The sequence below is a fragment of the Harpia harpyja genome, chromosome 2 (genome assembly GCF_026419915.1).
Source record: "Harpia harpyja isolate bHarHar1 chromosome 2, bHarHar1 primary haplotype, whole genome shotgun sequence".
NCBI classification, from domain to species: Eukaryota; Metazoa; Chordata; class Aves; order Accipitriformes; family Accipitridae; genus Harpia; species Harpia harpyja.
In genome coordinates, this window is record NC_068941.1 from 59,112,655 (window position 1) to 59,137,486 (window position 24,832).

A 24,832-nucleotide genomic window follows, 5' to 3' on the forward strand; every position below is an offset into this window, starting at 1 on the left:
ATGGCTCTGAAGTATATCAGGCACAAGATGGCAATGACAGTTCTGTAGGAAACATGGCTATAGTTAATGGAAGTGCACTAGAAATTTCTGCATTTCTGGCCCAATCTAGTCCCATCACTCAATAATTCACAAAAGATTTGCTGCTCATAATTTGGCAACGTCTGAAAATTACGTTGGCTCTCATGTAACCCTTGTGAATGAAACAAAACTGTCATTAGACACCAGAGCAAACTCACATTGACGATAAGAGCCAAAAAAATAGTATTTCTAGTTGGAGAACAGTTTCATAAAACCACCATATCATTTTTAAGCTTTCTGCCCTGTTTCTTCAGGAGCCTTTAAAATACTTTCAAAAGAGAAGCAGCATTAAGAAAACTGACCTTGGTTAGGCCATAACTTCAGCAGAAAATGCAAATGCGTGTCATCTCCACAGCTGTGTTGCCTGTTTTGATCTTGTCAAATCCCAAAATGTAAGATGTGCAAGCCACAAAGAGGAATTTGCTACCGCAACACTGCAGTAGGTAGGTGTTATGCTCCCATATATTCAAGGTGTGAAGAGAGACAGTAGAGTATCTCTAGTTTGTTTCTCTGAAGAATTACTACCGGTTACTAAAGATCTTGTGGCAAATTTGATACATACAGTTTGATGCTATTTTTAGCCTCTTGGTTTCTTGGCCATATTCTAGTTCTGGTAATTACGCATTTTTGTTGAAAATATTCCTGCATTTTCTCCTGGATTTTCCATTCCTGCTGTACCCTATCATCTTTACTACATTTCATCACAGGAGCATGAGTATTCATCCATCATCAAAGAATTTCATCCTTTGCACAAGTAATGAAATGATTAGTTTTGTTTGTATCACATTTTCCTCAACTGAAAGCTAGAAACAGAATATTCTGAACCAGTAAGTAACAAAAATAAGTGGTTTTACTAATGCTTTTTACATTTCTTCAGTGGAAAAACTGAGCTCATGGTTAGCTCTTTAGCAGCATGCTGCTAAAGAGGTTCCTGTCCTTACGATACCTTTGCATAAGACTTTGGTCACAAGGTGAATCAAATGGGGAAACTGATCTACCTGAAAAGTAATCCAGAAAGAAAAATCCATGAGATTTTACAGCCAAGTCAAGTTCCTTACTTCATTCCAGACACAAACACTAATTAAGCTTCTATAGATATACATTTGTAATTACGCTTTTAAATATATTGCTGTTTAGGAGGCCAACTGAAAAATAAACATCCTTGTAACTGAGAAAGAAAACTGGGAATATTTACACACTATTACCACTGAACAATGTTTTATTTTACAGAAAACAGTTCTATGCTATGTTCTGCTGCATGCAGAACAGGTTTATGCTAACATAATCACTGCACATTTAAGCATATTCCAGTCCTGCAGTAGGCAGTATGGCTGGAATCCGTTACAGTTGTACATGAAGACTGTGCAGTATCAGTTAGTCATCTCTCTGATCAACTCTGATACCTGATGCTGTTCATATTTATTAGCTGGGCTGTTCCACAACTTTCTCTGCAAAGTCAATAATACAGGCACATCTTACAGTTTTTATAGGCTTTACCAACACACAAACACCAGAATGCTTTTATTATCAGAGATAGTCCTGCAAACTCCTACGACAGCTGTGCCTTCCTGTGCTGAAATGATGCGTTTTCTGAATGAATCTATACCTCATCACTGCAGTCTGCCTAACAAAAATACTTCGACCCCATACAGGGCACTTCAGTTTATCAAGTTCACAACTACTTTTTTAACCTGCAGCACCCCCCTGCCCCCACCCCAAACTGTAAGGATTAGCAAATGAGAAGAATGGACTTAAATTGCTGCTTTTCAGTCAGAAAGCAGGAAATTTACTTTCTGTGAGCCTTCCATCAGTTTGGCGGTCCAGAAATCTCCCAGACCTCAATAGCCAATATTAGCACTGTACAATACAAATTGCACAAACCGTGCAATTTTAGTACAGTATTTTAAAACTTATAGGATTTTATTAGGTGCTGAGATTTTAAACTCAGCTAGAGTCATTTCTTATTTTTAACGTTAGGTAAGACTACTTTATAAAACTGGTATTAAAAGCATTGTACACAGACGGAAGGACTGAGACGGTCAAGCCTGTTCTCTGCCGCTCCGTTGAGTTTTAGCAGTTTACTGACTCTAAAAGAAAAAGAAACCACCCACGACCGCCAGGTCGGGTTGCTTGTACCCCTAAATAACTTGTGGCTCTGTTCCCAGAGAGTATCCGAGATGCTGCTTGTTCCCCTCTGGGAACGAACGAACGTATGACCGGGTACCGTGTCACACGTTCGGGCGCTGCCCAGAACGGCGGTTTGTGCCAGGTTTACTGTTTCAGCAGGGAAGCGCCTCCGTTCAGCGGAACCCTCCCCGAGGGCTCGGCTCCGGGCTCCGCGCCCGCCTGCAAAACAAGCCCCGGAGCATCGCGCCTAGCAGCGGCGGCAGCCACTCCAGCCGCCGGGCCACCCCGGCTGTGCCGCAAGGCGGCATCGCTCGCAGCCTCCCACGGCGCCGCTGCCCGGAGGCGGAGCGCGGCCGGGCACCGTCCCCGCTCCCCGGCTCCCCACCGCGCAGCCCGACTACCGTCAGCCCGCCGAGCCCCGACGCTCCGGCCCGGAGACGCGGCACGCCGCTGGGTCTCGCCGAGTCGGGCTTCCCCGGTCCCGAGGCGCCCGCACACGGCCCCGCGGGAGCGCCGCGGCCGAAGGCCCGCGCCCCGCTCGGTAGCGCGGCCGCCGCCATTTCCTCCTCGAACAGAGCGGAGCACAGCGTGATCGTGATCGCGATCGGAGCGGGGTGAGGTGAGGCGAGTTGAGCCGAGGTCAGGGAGGCGCGGCGGCCACTGCGCCTGCGCAGGCTCCCCCGCGCCCAGCCCCTCCGAGCCCAGCCGGCCCCCAGGCAGGCGGCCGCGCACGCGTAGAGAGGCGGTGGGAGAGCGGGGGATCACCTCCCCGGCCGCCAGCGCCGCTCTGCGCATGCGCGGCGGCGGTGGCCCCCGCGCGAGGGGCCGGGGTGCTGCGGGTTGCAGTGCGCCCTGGCGCACGCGCGGTGGCGCGAGGCGCCGCGGCCGCCGGCGGTGGGCTCGGCGGCGCAGGCGCGGTGGCGGGGGACTCCCGGGCCCGGCTGCTGGTGCTGCCGCTGGAGGAGGCTCTGTGCCGGTGGCGGGCTCGGGGCTGCGCGTAGGGAGCGGCTTTCGCCGGGAGAGGTCGGGCGGGCAGCGGCCGTGCGGGGCCGGGTAAGGAGCGCGCTGCGCGGCGGGGCGGGGCGGGCGGCTGCGCCGGGCCCGGCTGCGGCGGGAGGGGTGGGGGGGGGTAAGACGGGGGACGCCGCGGAGGGGAAGCCGTTAAAGTTTGACAGCGGCGGCGGGTCCCCACGCCTCCAGGGCGGCAGCGGCGGCGGCGCGCGGGGAGGGCAGCGGCTGCCCTTGGGCAGGGCGCGGGCGGGGGCGGCCGCCGCCGGGGGCGGGGGGCGCTCGCGGGGCACCCGCTAGGCCCGGTGACCCACTTTGCTCCTGTCACAACTCCCGGGCACGTTTGGAGCCCTGCCCGCCTGGCCCGGCGCCCGCCCGGGCCGCTCCCGCCGCCCCCCCGGTCCCCCGCCGCCCGGGCTGCGCGCAGGCAAGGGCGGGCGCGGGACTCCCCGGCATCCCTCGGCCGCCGGGCCGGGCCGTTGCCGAACCGCGCCGAGGACCGCCGCCGGCCCCTCGGCGGTGGGGCGGGCAGAGCCGCGGGCGGCGCCTGCCCCCGGGGCACGTCCGCCGCCGCTCCCCTCGGTGGGGCTGCTCGTCTCGCCGGTGCCGGAGAGGCCGGCCCGCCCGCGCCGCCCCACGCGTGGGGGAGCTTTTCCGTGGCGGTGGTGAGCGTGTTTACGCGGCGGGCAGGCGGCTGCGCGGGGGCCGCGGCGGTAGGTGTCCGCTCGGCGGCTGGGCCGTGGCGGGCCCCCGGGCCCTCCCGGCGGCGGCGGCGGGACGGCTTCGCGGAGTCTCGGGCACTGGGCGGTTAGAGGGTGCCCGGCGCTGCTGCGGCGCGAAGCCTCCCTGCGGCAGGTGAGCTGGAGCTGCGGGGTACAGGGCTGAGTGCGCACTTTGTGGGCTGCTTTTTTTTTTTTTTTCCCTCTCCTGTGGTAACTTTTATCGTGGTGCCTACAACGTGTTCGTGCTCTTAAACGTGAGGAGTTCTCAGTAGCTTTGCCCATCCGCTCCTGACTTATGTGCGTCCTTAAAATCAGTGCGTCAAATGCTCTGTGCGTGCGTGTGTGAAGTATGACCAGCAAGGGACTGGAAATCCGTGGTACTTCGTTTTTGTGTTTCTGTTAAGGTAGATGGGGAGTTTTGGTTGGCTTCACTTTCAAATTCTTGGTACTTTAGGCCTGGATATAAAGTCGAAATGTTTGGGGTTTTGTTTTTGGTTTTTTTTTTTTTTAATGAGGAGGAGTGCTTGTAAACTAATCAAACATATTGGTGGTGAGATTTTTATACGGCTGTTGTTTTTGTGTACATGTTAAAAGTTGACCCACTAAGAAGCACAAGGAAAGTCAGCTGTAGTTCTAGCTGGGATATGAAGTGGCATGTAGAGGTGAAGTGGCTGATCATAGATCCTGATCCGCTAAAGGATTCTTCAAGCAAGTATTTTTTTTTTATGACATTGTTTGACAAGCAGTGCTTTTAGTGGCACTGTTGACTTAAACAGGCCTGTTCCGTTCCTTGCTCCCAGCTCGCACCTCTTTGCTGCCCCCCTCAGCTGTACCAGCACAGTGGTTCATGGAACCCTGTCCCGTAACTGGGCTGGGGAAATGATCCAGGTTAAAATTAACTACCTTTGTTGTTTTTTTTTTTCTTTTTTTAATGTGGTTATATTTAACCTACATAATTTCTCTGGGTGACAGGTGTGCCAGAAGGCAGGAGGATTGTTTAAGCAAATACTGTAGTGAAAGAAGTACTTGAGAAATACACATCAACTGTGGTAGTCCTAGTAAAAGTCAATTTGAGCAGTTGCAGTTGTTTCATACTGTTCAATCTTACAGGAATAAAATTGATTTTATTCTGTGAATAGAAGTCTATGAATATCTGTGGGTTTGGGCCTGTTATTTGAAATTAGAAAGCATTTGATTGTTATAATAAAGGAATTCTACTTGACAGGACGAGTAACTGCAATATTTTATTAAAATAAACTATTGATTTTCATATATCCATTTAAGATACTTTCTCAAAAGTGTTACAGGCACTGCTTTCGGGTTACCAAACATTACGTGTTTGGGTTAGGGTTTTTTGGTTGAATGTGGGTCCTAGTGTTTTTAAGGTCATTGGTAAGGCAAGAGTTACCTCTTCATAAGAAGCAGTCCAAACAGTAAAAAAAACAACTCCCGGGTTGATATTTAATAGTTTAAGATGTCATTCAGCCATGTCTTGTTTTTTATTTCTTCCGCTTCATGTTCTTACATAGAAAAGTTTAACACACGTAGATAAAATGAAAGGATGTAAGGAAAGCGGGGAGTGTTTTCTTTATTAATGCTCTAAGGACCATGTAAACGCTCTGTTGTAGCTAATTTTACTCTTTTTGTACTCAGCAATTTAAAAACTGAGTGGTAATTACTTTAAATTTAATTTGTAGTGTTGGTTAATTATCTTGTTAGTATAGAATTTCACTGAAGTCATGAATCTTCATGGATGGATTGGTCTTGCCAAGGAAATTGCTGCTTTCAAGAGCTTTTTTGGGGGGGGGGGGGCTATTCTAAATTTGTGCAAAAAGTTGAAGATATAAATTAGTAGTAGAGACATTGACCTCCACCCTCCCCATGTGTTCTTTATAGGAAGTGTTTTTATCAACCTGAAAAGTTGTGAATTTTTTACTGAAAATAATAGACTTGTGTTGAAAATAGTTGTGAATCAAAAATGCAATTTTCTTCTCTAGGTAATTTCATCATTTGAAAACAGTTCCTTTTTTAGCTATGCACCCCTTCAGGAGATATGTATAATTTGCTGTCTAAAGCCTCACAGCTTCAGCCTAATTTTGTAGATTGAAGAATATGGATAGTTCTCCTCTTAGAATAGAAAATTAGTACCGTAATACAGTTTCTAACACAAAATACACAATATAATTAGGAAGAAGAGGAATTGCAGCTAAGCTGCCTTCCTTTTCGCCACATTGTAATGAGTTAGTTTTTCTTGAGGAAAATACTTTGGTAGGTGTTTGAAGTAAAGAAAAGTGCATTTTAGTGTTTCAGCCTTTTTAAAGTACTAGTTTCCATATGAATGCTGGAAATTGTAAAGGCCAGATGATAAAGCAGACCTAGAAATGTTTCTGAGGATAGATGGTATTAGTAGATAGTTGTGTAGCAAAGACAGTAAGTAGTAGTTGTTCCTGCCGTTTTTACCTTCTATTTATTTTGCAAAGTATTAACCTTTCTATGTTAATTGAGCTGGTTCACCCTGTAGAAAGCTGTACTGGCACCACTGAAGGGGTGGCACAAGAACAGGAGAGAGTCGCCAGGCTGCTGGAAGAGCAGTAGCTGTTTTAAAGTAGCTTTATCTCTGGAGGGGAAAAAAAATACTGTGAGACTACAGCCAGGCAGAGGCCAAACCATTCAAGTGTGTCTTTCATCTTCTACTAATACTGAATTACTATTAGTAGTATTGGTATTATTATTTTGAATTTAGTGGTCTTTCAGAATAAAAAGAGGTGTAGGAAGCACACCTTCAGTCACGTAGCAGAGTCTGAAGTGAAAGATTTCAGTGTTTCAGTGTGACTCTGGCACAAGCAAAGTCGGCTATATCCATTGGGAAGGTATCTCGTTCACCTCTGTGGGTGGTCCACCTGGGGAAAACAACTTACTATTGCAGTTTGTTATTTTGGTAACTCAGTTAATGGGTGTCTGTAATAATTTGAAACTATTCATCGGGCATTCCCCTGTTGATTTGTTGCAGGAGTTAAAGATGTGAAATGCAAAATCACAGAAGAGGAAGGAGACTCACGGTTAATGCAGCTGTGTGCTGCCCTGAAGGATTGAATTCTCAACCCCTACTGCTGCATCAAAATTCCTTTGTAATGCAAAAGCCACTTTAATTTTGGCATACCTCATGCCTGAGTGTTTAGTTTTATAGCCCTAATATTCTCTTACCATACTTTTTGTGTATAATATAAATTCTTAATTATAGCCGCTTTCAGAATATATAATCATATATGTAAAAAGTTTCGGTGCTCTGCGGTTGTCATATATTTAGTATTATGTGGAAGCAACAAGGCTTCTCGGATTCTTTCAGCAGTTTAGCGTTGCACACTTTGGACTCTTTCCAACTGTTACATTTTGTCATTAAAATCACTGAATTAGTTTTCTTACTCTGCACTGATGTTCTGAGGAGCATTGCTGAGTATTATAAAATCATCATTAGTAGTATTAATATTTTATTAAATATAGATCCTTAGAAATTAGATATACCCATAAGATTCAAGACTGATAAAGACATATTTAGAGAGTGAAGCTTATGAAGCTTAGTAGATACTATGGGCATTCCTCATCTTAATGATAAAAATGTAGCCAAATTAGGCATAAATGTGGGTACTTAAATGCTTTGTCCTTAAAACTATGTGTTTAATAATCTTGGAGTATGTGAGAAAGCTTCAGTTTTGAAGCTAATATTATTTTACCCATAATGACAGCCTCGTACCACAAGATAAATGGTGCTAGACTATTATGCTTATGTTAAAACAGAAGAAAACAGTTCCTGGAGTACAACAGATCCATTTAAAGTGGATTTTTAAAATAAAAATAGGTGGCCTTGTTCTTCTATAGAGGTCCTTTTAGAGTTCCATTAAAAAGGATATTTGCAGGTATCTCCAAGAAGATTTTTGATGTATGTTATTTTGGTATATGATGAGATCCATAAAATAATATAGAGGAGTCAAAACTGTGATTTAAATGGATTTTGGCTGTCTAGCCCCAAGTAAAATTGTAGCCATGTGTTTTTTTTTTTTTACAGGTCTCTAGGTTTTCACTAGTAAAGTTTTCCAAACACCTCAAAGTTTTGTTCTCACTCAGATCTTCCATAATCTTGTCACAACTGAGCATCTTGGCATCTAAATCTGTTTACTATTCATAAGTTAGGCAATCTGTAAATTAGGTATTCACTTGTCCAAAGGCATGTTCAAACCACACCTCAGGCACACCTATGGGATTGGACTCAGACCAAAACCCTGTGGTGGCTCTACCTTTTGTTCAGAAACACAAAGGAGTGAGGAGGAAGAGGTTTTGTTGATGTCTCCTTTAAGAAACCCCAAACAACAAACCAACAAAACCCCAAACCCTAAAAATCCACGTTTCCTTGTGTACAAGATGATTAAAGTCTAATTGCGCCAAAGAGAGATACTAGGCCAGTTATTTTCTTTAGAGAAAGAGGAGGTGAGTGCCTGTGTTCCAAAAACTATTTTGTATTTTCTTCCATTTAAAATTTTAAATGCTATTAGGAACTGGAAACCAGGACTCCTCTCTCTCATTTGGGTGCCCTTCTCCTTAGAGAAGCATGCACACTGGTGGTTCTGCTCTGTGCAGCAAAGCTTTACTTTTTATTTTTTCTTCCATGTTCTGAAGATTGCCACTGAAATGAGAAGTTATGAGTTGATCCGCCTTCCCAGTGCAATGTGGAGCCTGCTGAGAGATTACAGTTTGAACCACTCCTGGCAGGGTAGAGACTGGCTTTCAGATTTTTCTGTTCCGGGTTACTGTGCTGTAACCCTGTGCTGCTGGACAAAATGAGAGCACATCTTTTTTCTCCTACTGGCATGTTAAAAGAATATATTACTCCTGTTTGGATGGGAAAAGCTTAGCTACGTACATCAAGGACGGGGACCAGGATCATGAGTACTAACCTTACCTGTGTCCTAGACCTTCAGAAATAGGTGAAGGCAAAGGCATACTATTGTGTTCACTGGTTACCTTTATGGTTCGCATCTCTGCTAACTTTTTCAAAAGTCTTGCTGAGTGATGCAACTCTCCCTGGCTTTGGTACTTTAGAATTGTGGATCCTGTTGTATGAAATCCCCTTTTTGTGTCCTGCTGATGATATCTTTTAGTGAAGACTGTACTTTAGGGTAGTATTGCCTATTACAGCCAGAGCAGACAGCAGAACTCAATTACTAACTCATCACGTGGTAGTGGTGGTGCTGTGGGACACTGAGAAGAGAAGGAGTACCTGGGAATGGGCCGATCATCCAGCATGATGTCTGAATTTTAAGTGCTTTGTAGTAGGGTAAAGTATTGCTAACAACATCATCTACAAGAGTTTTTAGCTTGCAGCTCCACAAGTTAGTGAGAATATCTCAGTTGCTTGCAGAAGGATGATCTCAGATCCCATAAGCATCTCATTATCTGCTGAACTGGTAGATATCTAGAAAGTTGCAGCATTTGCTTTTAAATACCATCAGGGCAAGTGTTTGTGAACATAGAGGAGGCAGGCACTGTAACAAGTGGCTCTTGTAGGAGGGAGGAAAGTTAATGTGTGAATTTCCTAACGTGTACATTAGGAATCTTGAGGAAATATATATTTTTACATATTAAATTATGATCTTAGAGAATGAGATACTAAGCTGCCTAATAAAAAAAGGATACTTCAAAATAAATTGTATTAGTATAGGTAATTTCATATTTCCAATTCTGAGAAAGCTGCTGCTGTTGTAAATAAAACAAAAGGTAAGTTGCCATTTTTACATTTGACTAAAGTTTTTAATGACATACTAAATATTAGTTTCTGGCATTTAAGAGCATTTGATGTGTTTGGTGGCTATTTCATTGCATGTTTAATGTAATGTCAAAGACTGGCTTTTGCCTTTTCATTTGTGGCTATTACTGACATGCAGCCTGACAGAATAATATTCCATCAGTTTGGTGGCTGCTGGCGAGAAGGTGGATGTGAATTTGGAGAGGGTAGACTCCTGCTGGTGTAGTAAGGTAGAAGGTTTGTAGTATTTCTGATGAATCTTGTTAGAGAAAAGCCAAAGGTTTGGATTTTCATCAATCATCCAAAAGCTTCAAGATATATTAGGGGAAAAACTGTCTTGTTACACAGAGTAACTTTCCCAGTCCTTAGTCCCCTAAAGGTATATTTGAAACCTAAATGTGAAGTTGTAAAAAGTGAGAGAAATTGAAAAATGTTTCACCAAAATCTGCTTATTTCCCATGGCCCAGTAAACAACCAAGAAATTTTCTCCATTAAAAACTGTAGGGAGTTGCCTTTTTTAAAGCCTGATTTCCTAGGAAAATGTGATTTATGCTTTTTCCTTGTTTTCTCTCATTCTTTCCTTACACATTTGCCAATAGTTTTTGAAATCATTGACCGATTACAGCCATGTTTGTAGGAGGGATAGAAATTTCAAAGACTGTAATGTTCCTAAAGGTTTTGGGAAAATAGGCAAACTGGGTAGAGGGAAACATGTGCCACTACCCTCTCTTGAGAGAGAGATAATGCAATGTGACTTTGGCACTGACTTGTTTTTTTCAGCATGCTCTGGACCTGTGTTGGATAGGAGAACAGGAGATGGTCGTATGTGCCAACGGGGCTTGATGGGGCGGTCAGAACGTTGGGCTGTTTTGGAAAGGGATGGGGACTGAGAATATGGGGACTGGTGTGTCAGAGGGATGACGGAGGGGAAGCTGGCTTCTCATGGTGGGGGAGAGGAGAATAGAGCTATCAGAACTGTGCTTTACTGCCCGCTGAAGAACTCAATGATAAGCTGGTAAAATATATTTTGACCATTAACCAGGGAATTATTGTCCTGATGAGAATTAGATGATGCTATGTTTCACTGACTGCAGGGTTGCCTGACCCTTAGTTTGGTTTAGTATGTAAAATAAATCCTTCTGAAAGTAAAAAGAGGAGCTTTAAGCTGTGATTAAATTCATATTTTCCCATTGTTTCAGGCAAAAAGATGGTTTTTGGTGTATTTCTTTGAAAAGACTAGAACTTAGACCTTGCTTTCAGTAGTAAAGAGGAAAAGAAAGTGTAACTTGAGCTTAAGAAATAGGACTTTTCCATTTAAAGGCCATAGAGAGTAAGTGCTTTTAATAGTGTAGAGATAAAACTGAAAGGGTGCCATTCAAAGATTTCTGTTTATACCAGTTACTGAATGAAATATGTCCATTAATAGCCAAAGAATAAGATTTTTCTCTCAGCATAAGAACAAAAGATAGTACCTCCCAAATGGGATTTGTTGTACGCCCACTCCCCTGTCTTGTAACATGGACTTATTAATTGAAAAGCAGAAGGAGCTGGACTTCTGTCTAGAATGACACTTCTCTGGTTCTTTCCTGTCTTGCCTATATTTGCATTACCTATTAACTATTATAAAGAGCAGACTGAAATTTACCTCATTATGTTCAACTTGTAAGATTTTTATCAAGTCTCAGTGGAGAATTGTAGTGTGTCCTGCTGGTAGGTTTAGAGAAACTTCTTATAGACTTAGTAATGGTGAAAGTGAAGAAAACATTATTAGCTTGCTACTTTAATTTCTACAGAATTCCCTGCTCAGTAATGTCAAATATACTTTTCAGGCCTTCAGTAACCGAGGTAATACTAAAAAATTTTATAGTATTCACAAATCTTAATTCATTAATTTCAAGTATTAAAATACTTCAGTTTTAAAATATCGTAATGGACTACAAAATAGTTAGGTGACTTTGACTTGTGCTTATTTTAAGGTAGTTTTCATAGCAACAACAAATTTTCTAAAGGAAACCGGATTTTCCTCTGACTGTGAGTAGAAAAGCAAGTAGCAGCATGAATCACAGCTTCCAAGAACTGTATGGATAGGAATGCAGATTCTTTCTCTCTCACACACACACACACACACTTTCCTTGCTGTCAATTTTAATGTAGTAATGTGATTTAATAAAGTTTTTCTTGCCATCCACAGCAGCAACATTCATTATATGTTAATCAAGCTACTGCTGGCAGTTGCGTGGTTGCGGATGAAACTAGAGTTTGGAACTAGTATGGTAGTTCCAATGATAACTCCCTAACATCTCAGCAATTTTTGCTTAAAATATGTTTTCTGAAAATGTTTTTGTTGTTAAAATACTGTGCATCAGTTTTTTCCAACTCAGAAGCATTAGTTAAACATTTTGTGCTGCACTAAAGCTTTGCATGATGTTTTATAGATAATAAGATATAGTTCCAGCCTTGAAGAGTTTGTGATCTGAATTTCACTGACATAGAAAGTGAGGAGAATGACCTCAGAAAGGGGGACAAGGATTCAAATGAATAAGTGAGTCATAGTGAGTGAATTAAACAAGTTGGTGTTTCTAAGAACAGAATAAGGTAGATCATCAAGGAGGAAGATGAGAATACAGAAGCAAAAGACAGCATAAAGCAAGTCCAAATATTGTAGGGATTTGAAGGAAAAGAGTGAAAATGGGTTATTTTGCAGGATCTGGAAAGCATAATAAATTCAGAAGGGTAGTCTGAATCAGGATGAAGAGTAACAAGAAGGTGTCAGGAAATGGAGCAGGAAAAAGATGTGTAGAAACTTATAAATTATGTTGATGGGTTTGGCTTTTATGAAGAAAAAAAAGATGAGATGGAAAAAGACTTGAGAACGTGCTGGTTTGATCGGTTTGGCAGGAAAGTCAGGACACAAATTCTAGTACTAAGGGTTTTTTTAACCCCTTAAGAAATTCAGCAGTCAATTTAATTTGCTTTTAAAGTGAGTGGCAAAACAACAGGCCACTGTGCCTGAAAATTCAATCTCAGGCATTCATGTTGCTCTGTCAGTACTTCCTATTACACCTGGTTTTTGTAGAAGCTGGAGGACTTCTTATGAGTTTCAGCACAACTGATGTGGGGCTGTAGAAGCTTCTAACATCAAAGGTAATTGAGGCACTACCACTTCATCTAAGTCAAATGGATCACAAACTTTTTTTCATTAAAATAACTTAAATTGCTTTTCAAAATTATTTTAGTTAAACTGGTACTACCTTTATATGGACAGTTAAATTTATAGTTTATTTATATTGAGTTGTGTTAATCTTTGTATTGTTGGCATAAGAAATGAAAAATAATCTCCCATAAACTTGTATAGATTTTTTTAAAAAATGGCACCTAGACACTTTTCCTGCCCCATAGAGTATAGTTTGTAATTTCTTATCTATATACTGGTATTTGATTAAAAATGTTGATTTCTAACATTAGAATATTTCATTTTACTGTATGGAAAAGTAGATAAGTAGGTGATAATGGTCTACCTTTCTTATCCCATTAGGCTTTCCAGTAGACCTTCTTCAAACATTGGCATTCTTCTTCCCCAGCTTGACAGCTGCTTCTTTCTATGTTGTATGTACTGGGGGACAAAGTGTTAAAGAACAGGGATTTTGAAGTTCCTGGTTTTTTGTTATCCTATGTCAAAGGAAATCTGCCTGTCCTTGTATAGGATGGAAGGAAATAGTTTTATGTATACCTAAAGGACCTACTTTGTCACGTGGGATTACTGAATAGAAAATATCAATAGTGATAACTAGCAGTGGTTTTCCCAGCAGGATTGTCAGCAGTGAGATTATATTACCAAATTGGTGCATGAGTATTTAAAACACAGCACTGTATGTAGCAATACAGAATTTGTGATCTGTAGTAGATGAGGAGCTATTTGTGGAGTAAGTAGCATGTTTGTGTATAGAAATCTCTATTGTATAGTTAGCTTCTGCTCTGTACAGTTTACTGAAATTAGTTTTTCATTAGTGAGGGGAAGATATTTGAGTCTTTCTTCTGCTGTTGTGTGCCATGTTCTCTGAGAGTTTTAAACTGTGTTCTGAGGTAGATCACATGTCCTGTTTGAACCATAGTACACACACAGTTAAGATTGTATTGATGTATTTTCTTTCCAGAAATTTGCCTCGTGTATTATTGATGTTCTGCAAGGTCATAATATAGCCCAAAGCAATTGTAATATAATAATTGTAATATTAATGTTTCGTTAGGCAGTGTTAGAACTGTAACTTTAATGTTGCCATTAGGCTGTTGCATTTGTCTCACAGATTTGGATTTCAGGCAGTGCCAGAGCTACGTAAAAGGTGGTATGCATTTTTGAAGTACTCCTTTGTGTGTATTTACTTCATTATGTTGAATAGAGGAATTGGAAAGTGAAACTGTGGACAGTTTAGGGATGGAAATAAAGTGACTGAAATGGCAGGGGAGAAAACAGAGCAGTAATCAAGGGCTCACCTCTAAAAGTTGTTTTGAATGGATTCATCTTTATAGAACTGTGGGGTTTTTTGTTGTTGTTTTTCAGAAGACTGTGCCAAAGGCTTTTGCTCAGATGACATCACATTTGGACTACTAATGCCATCTACCCACTCGACACAGCACAATGAATTTCTAGGTAATTTAAGTAAGTACGTAGATTTTACTGCTACTAAAACAGTAATGCTTTAACCAGAAGCATCTCTTTTTCAACCTCAGGCAAGGTAGACATTCCACTTCAATCTGAGATTGAAATTAATGTTGTGTGGGGGCAAGAATAAACTTCAAATAAACTTTTAATAAGCTTTCATCCTGTACACTGGAGAGCATGGAATGAAACAATTGAACTAACTGTACCTGAGCTGCCTTGGAAACTAGAAGGAGAAAAAAACCAACCTCATGATGGCACTGTCCCCAGCAATGAAGTCTGCTAATGTGGTCCTGTGGTTTCTGGAGACTGAATTAATATCTCTTCCAGTGATGTGTTACAGTGAATGAGCATATGTGTTGCCGTGCTCACAGCTTTTTTGAGTGGTTTGTTTTGGTTTTTTTTTTTTTTGCACGTGCCCCTGTTAAAGTGGAGATGGGCTTAATACCCTATTAATGTAAGAATATATAGAAAGCAAAAGAATGCAGCTTAATAGGTTCAAGTAGCAATATCTCTGTTCACATGTCATCTCATTTGTGAAAGGGTTGCATTTCCCCACTTCCTTGATTGAACACTACGTACTATCCAGCTGAAGATGGGCTAGGAGGTACAGATTTCATCTTTGCAAGATTTGTCTTATCTTGCAGCAAGGTTACCGATTGCTTTGTACATCTGTGGTCATGCAAAGAGAAACACATGACAGACAGGGTAGTTTAAGGTTCATCTTATGAGTGACAAAGGGGTTTTGATTTGATGTATTATGAGGATCATGGCCATGGCCCCCTGTAGCCTCCATGTATGTGTTTATATGCTTTTTCATTGTAAGTAGATACTACTGTTAAACAGTACAACTGTTTTTGACTGGGTCAAAAAAACTCAAGAAACGGATCTATTTAGGTAGATCAGACATTGTGCCAATCTTGCTGAAACTGGATTATTTTGTCTTGCTGGCAGAAAGCCTTCCTATAGTCCTAATGGCTTATCATGCATTGGAGATGTTTGGTTGTGCATGAAGCTTGATCATGAATGGAGTTACAGGTAGCAGTGCTTGTAGTTGGTGATGTTTGACGCTTTCTATTCTAAGACCCTGGTTTTAGTTGCTTATAATTTGGCAAGACTTGAATCATTGAGCAGTAATTCTTTGCATTATATATCTGCTTCAGCTAAAACTTTACCAAAAGTCATCTTGTGCCTGAGAATGAAATGAGGGTGAGGAATGTACCGTTTTCTTGATTCAAAACGCACTGAAGATCTTACCACTGGAAAGATAAAGCATCTGCATATGTTAGAGCAAGCACTCAAGGTTTTAGGAGAAAACTTAAACTGTTACGCTGCAGTATCAGGCTTTTTTTTTTTTTTTGGTGCCATCCCAAACTCATACATTAGGCAGCATGATAGATTTCTGAAAATACGGTTTGTACCAGTTCAATGATTTGCCTAAATCCATTTCATCTGTCCAAATCAGATGAGGTAGGTATATTCCAAATCCTTTTAGTCATAACTAGACAGAGCTACTGAGCATGTTCTAGCTGGACTGTGAGAGGTAAACAGGCCTAATCTCCTCCACTCCATTGTAATGTTGGGTACAAACACTGAGTAAGGAGACTTTCTTCTGCACTCCTTGTGCTTTTCCTTAACCGCATTCCACATCTACTTTTGATGCTGTCCTTCAAGTGCTGCTTCAGTAGTATATTCCCATAACTGTTGTGCATTTTTGTTTCAACTTGTCTATGTTCTCTGATGTTCTTTATTGCTGCTCTTGTGTTCAGAACAGATCATAATAAAATAGATTTTGAACAATGCATACTGCGTGTGGTTAAAAGTTATAAAAAAACTTCTTTTTGAGCATCCTGGAAACTTATGTGTGCTGTGCATCTTTGCTGTTGCTTTTAAAGTAACCTTTTTAGACCATGAGGACCTGCTTTGTTTTATTAAGAATTTGTGTTTTCCAGGGCATACTTGAACTTCATTTACTGCTTGTCTCTCCATGGGCTGTTTTCCTTCACCTTTACATTTTCATTAGTCCTTTTACTTGTGTTTCTTCCTCAGCTTTTTTTTAACTTGTGCTGAAAATCCTCAGTTTAAAACTGTTCTTAAGTTACAGAACTTTTGTATTTACTTATATAAAAACATCTTAATGTTTTTTGTAGAAGTATGAAAAGCAAATAACTAAATAGAGAGAAAATACTTTTGACACTAATTTGTGGAAATAGAAGAGAGATTTGAAAATTGTTGTACTCTTTCTCACTGATTTGTCTGCACGTGTGAGTGCTTACAGTAGTGCCTCTGTGCCTCTCTGGAAACGTGCCCATGTCACTACTTGTGCAAAAACATGTTTAGTCAGGAGAACAGTGAAATCAAACCACTCTCTCATTCGGATTTGTTCTTATACACCTGCTGTAGAAGTGCAATGAGTAAGGAGTTAGCAGCAGCACAATCAGAGCCCATCCACAAGGAATGGGAAATACAGTATCATACGGCAGTTAGTTATCTTGGTCATAATTATTGGGGCTGCTCAGCCTATCACAGTAAAGAAAAATTGCAACTCATTAAATCAAGATTTGTTTAATAGGGTATAGAAAGCTAATGATCTGTAAATGGTCTCTTGGTTCCTAACAGATTTAAGGGAAAAAAGAGATTGTTTCTGAGCAAGCTAAGAGATTATCCTAGGTTTTATATTTGGATCAGAGGAGTTGACTTAATGAAATAAAGTAGTGGAGTTGCTGACCAAAGCAAAGGTATGCCCTGGGCCAGGCAGAGAGGAGGGAGAGGTGCTATGTGGGTGAAGTCACCACCCTGTTTATCTAAAGATTCAAATTATGAAACAGATGAAGATAGACTTACAAGACAGGCTGGAGACTTCTAGTTCCACTTTGTTTTGCTGAAACTAGAATTTATAGTGTGGAGGATGATCTTAATGTTTCCACCCCTCCCTTTTGCTTATTATAGGATGGCACTGAACTTCGTTTTCAAATATTTTGGGTTTTTTGTGTTGAAGTGACTCAAGAACATCTAGTATTCATGAGTTACAGGAAGATGGAATCCGTGTTCAGTATAGGAGTAAACAGAACGATTTGTTGTTTCTTAGATTTTTATGGATTAAAAATGTAGCATTGAATTCATAGTAAAATTCTGTGATTGCTTAATAGGGTTTAAAAAAATCAATGGAATAAGTTGTATTTAATGTTGATGAAAATTTCTGCTGATTTTTTTTGTTATTAAAACCAGAATTACTTACAGACTCTGGGTTTTGCTTTGAAGCCCAGGTCCACATAGAAGGAAGCTTCTGAAATGAAAAGGATTGTCATTATACTTAAAATTTTCAACTTATGTACATGTGAAAGTTTGTATAATGTTGTTTTGTGGTTTGTGTTTTGTTTTTCTTAAAAGACAATTTTTCTTTAGGAATTGCTTTAAAGAGATCTGATTTTCTTTTAATCTAAATTTTAGCAAATGCAGAGTGAAGCCAATTCTTTCATTTGCAAAAATCTTCTGGAAAATTACTTGGATGTTGTATATTGAATGTCAGTGAAACTAGGTGAGTCTGAATATTTTGATTATTCTAAGCAACTAATGAGTTAATTGTGTGTGACAAAATCCTGTTTATAACTTACAATGCTACGAGAAACTCTGGCATTTAACCTAAAATCTAGAAGATTAAATTATTATATAAACAGATGACATCGCTCAGAAGGGAAAAAAAAGGCAAAGATTAAGCAATATATTCCTGGCTTTACTCCTAAGGTAAAAAGCTGTGTGTACGCCCAGATATGTTTTTATCTAGTGTTTCTGCAATGAAGTTCTTCCACAACATAAGTTGCTTGATTAGTTTTCCTTAGCATTTCTGTATTTGGTGTTCCTGTGGCTGTTCTCTGAGGTGATGTTTAGAACCAGGCTAATTTCAGTGTTACAGTAGACTAATATTCCTGTGTCACTAATCTGATTTTTCTCAATTCACGTAGTTGCTTAGCACTGGATTTGGAGATCAATTTGAATGATTAAAGCAAACACATGTTCACCTTTAGCCCTTTTCAATTTTGTTTGAGTTAGGGCAAGTTAAATCACAGTGGTAGTGCTTACATGCCTGTCTGTCTACACCATCTGAATTTCCAAATAAAAACCAACCTTGACAGTTCTGTCTGAAAGTTCACAGATGCCAGAATCTTTAGTTTTCTCTTGCTGTATATAATAGCACAGGTAATAGGAGGAAATAAATAAATGAGAGAAAAATCTGAAAGAAATAAGGGGGAAACAAGAAAAGAAGTAAAATTTTAAAGGGGGAAAAAAAGACATAAATGATGGAGTGAAGAAATGAAGAAAAGAGAAATGAAGCCAGGGTGACAGGGGTATCCAGTTTTATGTCTTCTGCTGAATTCTGGAATAGGGGAAATAAATTCTTTATGTGGTAGCCAGTAGATTGCTATGTACCATGATCTCTTTCTTTTGTTTTTCTTTTTTCTCTTTTTTTCTTTTTTTTTTTTCTTTTTTTGTGGCGAGGAGTTACGAAGAAAAGCTTACAGAATTGTTCTAGAGTCTTTCAGTGCCCTCAAGTATTCTGTTTTGTGAGATGACACCTGCTTTGGTTAGTCTGGTTTGGAAAGGTAGGATGTAATTCGAGTGCATGCATTACCATTTTGATTTCGATCATTAGTGCTGTTTTGGAGAAAATCTTTCAATTATCTCCCCTTACCACGTACTTGCTCAGGGTGTTCGAACTACATTCCTTTTCCAGAAAAGTGGTTTGTAAGTTCTGCTGCAGGTGCAAAGTGCTCTTCTGTCACTACTGGGGACATACAGGTCTGAATCAATTATTAAATCCCTGGAAAACTTTGAATGGCTCGTGTGACGGTGAAGTTTGCTTCTGGAGAGCAGATGAAATCTAATCCAAAATAAACCCTCTTGAACAGCTAGCATAAGAGTGTCAGCACCAGCTGCTTTGATCTACTGATCCATTTCTACTGTTCCAGATTACTTGCTAATGGAGATATAGCCAAAATTGTTCACTTTGGTTATAGGTCAGTGGATGAGGGCAACGAACATCTGTGATATGTATCTATTTTACAAATCAAGTTATATGTTTCAGTGCTAATATTTACAACTTTCAAAGTGCCATGAATGTTCTTTGCAACTTCTGTTGATACCAACTGTCAAGGAAACAAATAAATACTACAAGTGACAGTGAATCAAATGACTAAATCGTAACTACCTTTTGAAATTTTTATCATTTAGTTTGCTTTTCTTCCCTGCTTATATTCTTAAATTGTTAAAAATAGGAGTCTTCTGATTTCTTTCATTTCATGATTTTCATGTAGAATTCTGAAATTTGTATACTTCCCACCCCAAGTGTTTTGCTTGGGCTGCTCATCTGCATTGAAAAAAAACCCAAGTCCAGTGTTTTATTGCAGTCATTAAGTAGGAGCAAGACAAAAAATGAAAAAGAGATGGTCTTCACAGGTGTTTGCAGTTATTACCATCTTTCTGTGCATTGAGCTGTCATGAATCCAGACAGACTTATTTTTTCCCTGGACTAAATTCCTCAATTTGAGATTGTAGATGGCAGTTGTTAACATTTTGAAAATTTAAGTAATGTTTAGTTGCCAATGTTAAATCATTTCATCTTGAAGTAAAAGTTATAAGAGTTCTCCCCATCTGCCCCATGGAATTTTAAGTTCAGAGATTCCCAATAATTTTTCACGCTTACTGCTGGTGTAATATCCCACATGTCTAAGCCAATGATTAGGACTAAACTCAGTTACATTTCTTATTTATTACATCTTTGCAGAATCTAGGCCTTAGCTTTCAGCACTTCAGAAGATTTCCAAGATTCAAGTAAGATTTCTCTTGATAGGGACATTTAAAACAATAGCCCTTTAATATAATCATTTAAAAAATATATATAAGGCTGTAGCAGCACAAGTATCAGCAGCATTTTGGATAACTTTTTTTTTTTATTGAAGCCAGTGATTTTTTTTCAAACCAAATTATTTGCAGTGTTATTTAAGTTGTTTTTATTCAGTTTATTCCCTCATGTTGTAACTAGCATAAACATATTATAAAAGTTAGCATATTTTATTCTCCTAGGCTTAAGCATCTCTCCATTCAATTTGTATAATCCTTTCTAAAAGAGCAATTATTACTGACACGTGTATGTAGCACTTTAGCCCAGGGAAGTTGTTGAGTCACCATCCCTGGAGGTATTTAAAAGACATGTAGATGTGGTGCTTAGGGACATGGTTTAGTGGTGAACTTGGCAGCATTAGGTTAACGGTTGGACTTGATGATATTACAGGTCTTTTCCAACCTAAATGATTCTATTCTATTCTAAAAAACCAATGCATTAAGTAAAAACCAAAATTTAGTACTTAGCTGCTTCATATAGCAGCTTCTGGAGACAGCCTCATTGAGGCAGGTACAAGCCTCAATTTAAAATGAAGAAAAATGTTGAGAGTCAAAACGTGAGAATTGTAAGCCAGCAAGTTATGACGAGTCCTCATTATTTTAAGTAATCTTGTCTTAGGAATATTGCACTGTCATGTTGAAGTGTATATTTCATCTTCACTGTATTTGCATGTTTGTTAATGTGTTAGGCATAACTAAACTGTTCCAAGCCTTAATGTATGCTTAAATACAATAGAGCTGTTTTCATTAGCCTGTTAGCATGTGGCCTCAACATATAAATTATATTAGTTTCAGGATTTCCTGTGAATGTTGATAGCTTTTGGAATCCCATTCCTTGATACCAGTGTTAAATAGGCTACTAGCAAGATCCTAGGTCATTGAAACCATATTCACAATGTTCTGAGCAGAAGAGAATTGCCACTGAAAATAAAACCTGGTTATAGTTTTACTTTTTGGTAACTGATATATTAATTGAAAAATTGAATAGCTATAATGCCTTTATAAATACTTTCTTAATGTTACTTTTTGGGACTTAAGTGCTGGATAACCTAAGTCAGGTTCTGTTAATAAAGTGGGGTAAGAGCATATAAGAGGGTGGGTTACCACATTTGCTTTGATTTAAAATATTAATTGTAAAATACATTTAGTGTAACTTGATTTTTAACTAGGTCCTACTTGCTAGTTAAGATGGCAGTCTTTTAAGCAGTGCTAATTTTAGCATCTTCAGTAATGACCTGGAAGGGAAGGTTGTAAATATTTGCAAATAAAATATGGTGATGCTAATCTGGGAGGTGTTGAGAACTTGAGAGTGCAGAGATGGCTTTGAGGGGCAAGCAGTAAGTATACCGAGACGTGTTTTGGTAGATAGAAATAGTGTGGTCTGATCATTTTGTGAAAGAAAAGCTTGAGAAGCGGTAAAAGAGAAAAAGAAAAAAAGCAGAGGAAAAGAGTTTAAAGTCATGCAAATGTAGTGAGTATGGTCCCAAGTAGTTGATATGATTTTGCATTGACTGTTGTAGATGGTAAAAAGGAGTAATAGTTCTCACATAAATAACTCTGAGGACTCATTTGAAACTTTTTAAAGTTTATGTGGAAGTATCAGGACAGAATCTGAATTTCCAAAAATACAAAGAGCAGCTGAATTTGTGACCTTTTCCCCCAAAACCTAATCTTGAAAATTCTTACCTCAAATATGGTAGCAGCAAAGCTTAAAAAAAGCTTGGCTTAGAAGTTCCTCAGTTATATTACGTTTTATGTCTTTCAGTCAATAACATGATCTTAAAATATTTTTTAAAGAGCTGGAGGGGATGGGAAATAATTGACAGAATTTTTGCTATGAGTGTTGAATTGTTGAATTAGTCTGCAAGGTCCCGAAAGACTTCATTAAAAAAATTCCCAATGCTTGAAGAGTAATATTGTCATCATAATTAATCAACTTAATTTACAATTAAATTGACTGGGCCCGACATTTTGAAGATCATACTGATCTATGGGAACAAGGAATTTTTTGGTGGTCTTTCACTGCTTCTCTGGTGACCCTCAGAAGGTGAATTAAGTAGGTTTTCTGGACTTGCTTAGTCAGCACAAACTTTGAAAGTTTCTGCTCATGTCAGTAGCAAGCCACAAAGGAGGATTGCATGCTGCTGCTGCTGCTCAGGAGAATGAAGAAAGAATTTGAGCAAATTTGATATCTATATAAATCGATCATGTTTTAGAAACACAGAATGCTAAAAAAACAGCTGGTTAAATGTTACAGTGCTACTTCAAACTATAATTTTCCTTTGAACAGTGTTTACTGAACATTCAGAAATTCTGTTCTGTTCAGTGCTCTAATATTTGAATACTTAAGTAAATATGTTCTTCCTTTTTTGTTTCCATATATATGACAATATATATGCAGAATGATTACAGTAAAATTACATTAAATTTACAGTTGACTTTGTATGCTTTTTTCTATTGCTGCATTGCTGTTTCTGCTTAGTTCATGCAGTACTATTCCTTTTGTTAAAAAAATGCACCATCTTTCTTGCCTGAGCAAGTCCAATTATTGACTAAATGTTGGCTGGTGTTCCATTTCCTTTTGATTCTTGCTTATAGCAGGGTGGTGAAAGGATACCTAACACCTATCCCCAAAGTGGTTACAAAGTCTTTTGCAAAGTTTCCAGGGACAAGAAAAGTAAAGTTTTTCTGCCTTGGTTTTGTCCATTTTTTAGCCAAGAGAACAGTTAAGACGTTTTCTCTCTGTACCAATTGCAAAACTTTTTTATTTTGGTTTGGTTTGGTTTTTTTTCCTGTTAAGGCACTTCTTGCCTATGTAGTATTAAGGACTTATCCTGTATCTCGGGTTTTGCAATCACTGTAATTTGAGTTGAGACTGGATTGTTATAAGTTATAAAGTTCTGACAAAAGAGTAACTCTAGTGTTTTGTTTAATGAAATTAAGGAGTAGTGCAATGCAGGGGTTTGGAATTCTGTAACTATAGCATTGATTTTTTATTTAACGTATAAACTTGCTCTTTCTATAACAGGTAGTTCTATTGGGTGAAAAACTGAAGGATCCACTGGTAGGCACCAGAATTTTAGAAAAGTAAGTCTTTACTTTTGTTAAATCTTGTTAATCTTATGAACATAACAGTAAGCATGCTAATACAGAAGTGTATTTTGCCACATCTTTTTTGAATACACTGAAGTTAGCATCCCCTAGCATTTCCCTTGTTTAGTTTTGTTCTAGTTTTCTACTACCTCGTTCTTTTTTATTTTGTTATATCACTTTCGGGTCTCCAGGATCATGTGCAGGACTTCTAGGGGAAAGGGGTGGGGGAGGCAGGGAGGAGGAGCTGCTTGTTGGTAATTTTTGACATGGACTGTGCTTCAGTGTTGGAGCTTAAAATGTTCCTACTCTCTCATTTTATGGAAATGTGAATGTGGAGTCTCACTTCTTTCTTTTTGAATACGCTTTCCAGTGAAGTGCACTGCCTACTCCATTCTTCAGGCAGTCACACAGTCCCCTCCTCACAAAAGCTTTACAGAATAATTTAGCTGTGCATGAGTCACCCGCAGTGGGAAATCTAAGTATCAGAAGCACTTCCACAGCTGCACAAATCAAGGATTGTGCAATCAACTTGGAAAAAAAATGATGCCTATCACTAAATATTTTTAAAGTGTTTTATTTACATGTTTGTATTTCTACATGAGATGGATAATTAAGTTTCAGATTAAATATTAGCTTTCTGAAACATCTGTCACTTGTTCTTGGGTGTTGCTGTTAGCAACTGTCCTAATCTTTTTTTATATATGTCCATTTGGTACACTTTTACAATTCTAAGAGTTACAAATAGCTGCTGTTGGTATAAATCATTCTTTCGTTAAATTTTCTTAGTTTCATATTATTCATTTAGGTCAATACCCTTGTATAAGTATCTATACTGAGGATCATCTTAAAACAGTCACAGTTCGTGCTAATTAACATGTTATTTGATACGTTGGTAACTACGTAGCAACATGTTAGGTATATATATATTCCTGTGCTTTACATTTTGCTTGAGTTTCCCATTGACTCTAAGGCTGAGTTCTGGATTTATTTTCATATCCAGAAGCTGATCCATGAGTCCGGACCAGTGTAAATGAACAAAACTCATTCTGTCCAGAAATTTCACTTGTCATGGGTTGCCACATGAGGTGCAGCAGTGCATGGGAGAGTACAGATGTTTCATTTAAATATGGAGCAGACTTATCAAGTAGTAGCTACAATGCTTGTTCCTTTGAGCACAAATTTGAATCTCATTTTTCCTAATTTTGTTCTCTGGTTGTAATTTAACACATGGTGTAGGTCAGCATGAAATGGCATTGTTGCCAAAAGATGTCTAACCTGGTGATTCACTGCTTCCCCTTCCCCTGTGCCAACACAGTTTTTGAGCAGCCATATGGTGAAACAAATGTAGTTGATTTAGCTGAATGAAACAGTATTTGGGTTAGTTTTAGGCTGGGCCACTTTTAGGCTGTGTTGACTGTGTGATCACAGATACTAATGCTAGCAGAAGAGAGG

At 39.6% G+C, this 24,832-nt stretch overlaps 1 protein-coding gene across 16 annotated transcripts in view; it reads left to right on the forward strand.

The window, feature by feature from the left end:
• Nucleotides 1-3,082: 3,082 nt before the first annotated feature.
• The window catches only part of CLOCK (clock circadian regulator), a 67,133-nt gene continuing 45,383 nt past the window's right edge, over nt 3,083-24,832 (forward strand). For 3 of the 16 annotated variants that reach the window (XR_008234121.1, XM_052780030.1, XM_052780023.1), the window contains exons 1-4: nt 3,084-3,258; nt 14,291-14,389; nt 17,840-17,927; nt 23,316-23,374. The gene's annotated coding sequence lies outside the window, so the exon portion shown is untranslated. Of the gene's footprint in view, nt 3,259-3,992; nt 4,069-14,290; nt 14,394-17,839; nt 17,928-18,886; nt 18,991-23,315; nt 23,375-24,832 lie in introns of those variants that run through there. The other 13 variants (XM_052780024.1, XM_052780025.1, XM_052780039.1 and 10 more) reach the window with 13 other exon arrangements.